Here is a 4630-nt window from a genome sequence, read left to right as displayed (position 1 = left end):
GAAAGTAATATAATCAAACAAGTAGCAATCGGTATGAACACGATGAAGAACACTTGAATAACACGAAGAGAAAAGCTTCAAATGATTTTCAATTGATTGAAAATATTGACAATTACATTTCTGGAAGCACACACAATACAAAGGCCTACGCTGCTATTTATACAAGCAAGTAACCGTTTCCTGACACGACCTAAAGCAATTAAATCTAAGCCATTCATCTAAAACATATTACAGACAAGATCACGTGAAAGTCACAAGCAGCTAATTAACCTAAGTAAAATGAGCTAAAGATAATCTACACATAAGACATTTATGCAGATCCTCTGTAAGACATCACAGAGGCTCTGCTGGATGAGACTTTGTAGAGCGCAGAGGAAATCTTCCAGAACCTCTGTGAGACACGACAGAGGTTCTGTCGTCTTTGACTTGTAACATGGTCTTTGCAGAGGACAAGTTTCTAGAACCTCTGTGAAGGATGACAGAGGTTCTGTCACTTGAATCTTGTACGATTGAGCTTTTTCTGTTGATTTTCCTCTGTTGTCTTCTATGACAGATTAGCTTCTGTCAATACTTGCTGTTTTACTTTTTCTATACTTTTACATTCAAGGAATGAGAGCTAACAGAATGTCTTCTTCCTGAATTCTTACTTGATGGTATCCAGATCGCAGATCGATTTTGGAAAAGTATATCGCACCTTGGAGTTGATCAAATAGATCATCGATTCTAGGAAGAGGGTATCTATTCTTGATGGTCAATTTATTAAGTTCCCTGTAATCAATGCACATTCGAATTGACCCATCTTTCTTTTTAACGAATAGAACCGGTGCACCCCATGGTGAGTAACTTGGTCTTATAAATCCCTTATCTAATAACTCCTGGAGTTGATTTGACATTACTTGCATCTCCGATGGTGCCAAACGATAAGGTGCCTTTGCCACTGGGGCAGCTCCAGGAATTAAGTCGATACTGAATTTGACTTGTCTTGGTGGGGGTAATCCTGGTAAATCCTCGGGAAATACATCAGGAAACTCCCGTACTACAGGGAAATCGTCAATACTTTTTTCTTTGACCTTCTTATCAATAACATGTGCGAAAAATGCAACAAAACTCTTCTTCAGGTACCTCCGCATCTTCATGCAGGATACTATCTTAATTTTTTGATCTGACACAAATCGTGCAACCTCAGGGTTTTCTCTTCTTGGCGGCATCTTCTAAGGCCTAAGTTAGAAGGGAATTTCGTCATTTTTTATCGTCATAACAAGGATGATGACTTCCAACCATTTAAATGATGCCACAGATGATCGTCGCATGGATAACATTCAAGCATTTATAACCAAACAGATTAATTCTTATATGCACCATGACTTGACATAAATAAGCATTCTTCAAAAAGATATCATGCATTCATAGGTGATTGAAGCTACAAAAACAGGTCCTTGAGTTTCTACGCAAAAAAGTGGATATCCTATCACTAGACAATGTTTCTAGAATAATAACCAGCCTATCAGCATTCCTAACAACAACATCAATATTCCACTCAGCACCAAATACTTGTACAACCTTCTAATCTCTCGCCTCGCTGCAATGACTGCATCCGTGTTTCTCATCATTCGTTGATGGTGTGCTTCCATCACATCGGATAGATTGTTCAGAATGTGGTGATGATATCCCAGCCGGGTCTGGTGAATATGAGTATCTGATGCAATTTTCTGCACCCATTCTCGTTCAGCTGGGTTCATGCCCTGGGCATAGGATGCAGTCACTCCAGTCACTACTTGAGATATACAGTGCCCCTACTGTGGTCGTGATGGCTCTCCTCTTAATCTAGAGGAATTCTCAAAAGTCACTCGTCAAGGTAGTGGAATACTTTTCCTCGGTGTAACTCTATTCCTGGGACCATGATAAGTTTGTGGTGGGACATCGGGTACTGGCTCCGATGGGGGTAACAAGGATGCTGGCGGGGAAACAGATGCTCCACTAGTCGCAGTGTCCTCTTGTTCATATGGATCTATCTCTTCATTGTGGGATGAGTTTCTTCTAGATCGACGAACCACGTAGCCGGATTCGTCGGTCGAGTATTCACTAGGATCGGATGACGCCATAGTAATATGCGACATTAATAATCTTAGTCTCTAAAATGTACCATCTAGCAAATGCTTGTCGATACAATGGAAACTTCTATGCAAGACTAAAGGTGGCAATCAAGCTAGATCCTCTAGATATAAAGTCTCTGGTTGCACTACCAGAGCTTCTGGTTGCATGACCAGAGCTTCTAGTAGCATGACCAGAGCCTCTGGCTCATCTTACATACTTAGGAAAGTATAAAGTAACCGTCCATCGGTTCTCTGATTCCTTACACCATGCAACCCAATGGTTCTCCCGTCCATTGGCCTCTGGTTTCTCGCACTTAAAAATATAAGAAGACCTCTAATCCATCATCTCTGGTCCTTCTAACCAGAGATTATGGTCTATCATGATCACTTAATCACACAAGGGATTTTCTACACATCGCCTCTGGTCCTTCCATCCAGCGCTTCTGGTCTAACATGGACACTTAACAAAATAAGGGATTTTCTACMCATCGCCTCTGGTCCTTCYARCCAGCGCTTCTGGTCCAACATGGACACTTAACAAAATAAGGGATTTTCTACCCATCGCCTCTGGTCCTTCYAACCAGCGCTTCTGGTCCAACATGGACACTTAACAAAATAATGGATTTTCTACCCATCGCCTCTGGTCCTTCCAACCAGCGCTTCTGGTCCAACATGGACACTTAACAAAATAAGGGATTTTCTAATCCTTCACCTCTGTTCAGTCTAGGGCAATGGATATTCATAATTTGTGCAACACATAAAATCATGCTTTTCATAACAATTTCTTTACTGGAGCATATCTCTAGTACAACCGATTAAGTTCTTCTTATTATATGTAAATTAAACACAGGTGATCAGGCTTTGTTTAATCGACATATAATAATGTGACCCGCTTTAAAAATCATATGATTCTAAAGTACTCGAAAACCATTTTGAAAATTTTTGGTTATAGTCGATGGTTTTTAAGGAAAACCAACGTTCTCTATAACTGAAGCTCTGATAACAAAACAGTCACACCCCGCTAAAGCGGAATCATGAGATGTAACAGGTAAGCGAGTCACAACAACAATTATTAAATAACACCTTTCAAATTTTACAAAATAAAACAAGTTTAACATCATTAACCAAAATGGAATAGTGTACTTCTTATGCAAAAACTTCAAACGCGAACTTAATCGGTCATGCCACAAATATGCTCCCAAAAACTTCATTTCTTACTTAAATCCTAAAAAGCATGAAACATAAAACAAGGTCGACTACAAAGAGTTGGTGAGTTCACGGGTTTTCATATGCACAAAACATTACAATGCATAAATCATTTATTTGCAAACATATACATAAACGTTTGCACTTAATAAATGTAAATCTACCACGATGCTTAACTTGAGACGCTACTGAGCCTTACCTGACCAACGTGCCCCATTATTTTACGAACGACCATAAGTAGCCCGTACACTTACTTAGGTCCCACAGTTCGTGGTAGTACTAATTCAGCGGTGGTCCAAATTCCACATGATTAGACTAAGAAAACATAGGTAATGTGCACCCCTTTCTGGGTGGGACTGTCAACACAATAGCGGCTATCCACAATACCACGGCTCGGGGACATGCCCGAGTTAACAAGTAGCGTTTACGGACAGGGACTTTATTTGGAAACATATTCCCAAGCATATCAATTTAGCATTTATATCATAGTGCAAAACAATAAACAAAACTTGACTAAACAGTTCTTTAGTCCAACGGTTTTGACTAGGCAGTTCTTTAGTCCAAAGATTTTAAACAAAGCATCGACTAAACAGTTCTTTAGTCCAACGATTATAAATAAAGTATAGTTTGCATAACTTCATGCTTTTCCCCTAATTTAAATAAACAAAAAGCATTAAAAGTGGGGCCGTGAGAACTCACTGGTTTGATGATGAATATCCAAGAAGATGACGTCTGAAGCTTCTCAACGTCTGCAAAGATAAAGTCAAATTGCATCCTATGTAATGCCATCAGATTTTTATGAATTAAAGTTGATATTTTATTATTTATTCTAAAAATAGCCCAAAAATTATATATATTAAAAGAAATCAAAATCCTTTACTCAAAAGCTGATTTTTGGACAAATTATAAATTATGTTCCAGGTATATTTTGGGTTTCACAAATCACTGTAAATAGGATCCTTCCAAAAGTCATTTTATGTCCAACTTTTACATCATTCAAAATAATGAAATTAGCCGACTATTCCAAATATCAAGAAATTTGAGTGGGTTTAAGTTACTCATTTTTACCCTACAATCTTGAATTACACAGCCCCCAAAACAAATTGCACACTCTTCGAGTGACAGCCATTTACTCATCATTTTCCAAAGATTTTAACCCTATTTTCAAACTACCAAAAACGGTTAGCCTTCAGAAATTATTTTTCGATTTCATTAAATTTTGAAGATGCACAAATCGATTTGGGATGCATGCAAGATTCTTCCATACTTCAAAACATATCTTTACATGATCGGACTTCGCATGCAAAGGGGCTTTCTCCTACTTTCTTAAA

The sequence above is a fragment of the Cynara cardunculus genome, assembly GCF_001531365.2.
Source record: "Cynara cardunculus var. scolymus isolate 2C chromosome LG 8, CcrdV1, whole genome shotgun sequence".
NCBI classification, from domain to species: domain Eukaryota; kingdom Viridiplantae; phylum Streptophyta; class Magnoliopsida; order Asterales; family Asteraceae; genus Cynara; species Cynara cardunculus.
Note: the sequence above shows the minus strand (reverse complement) of the source record.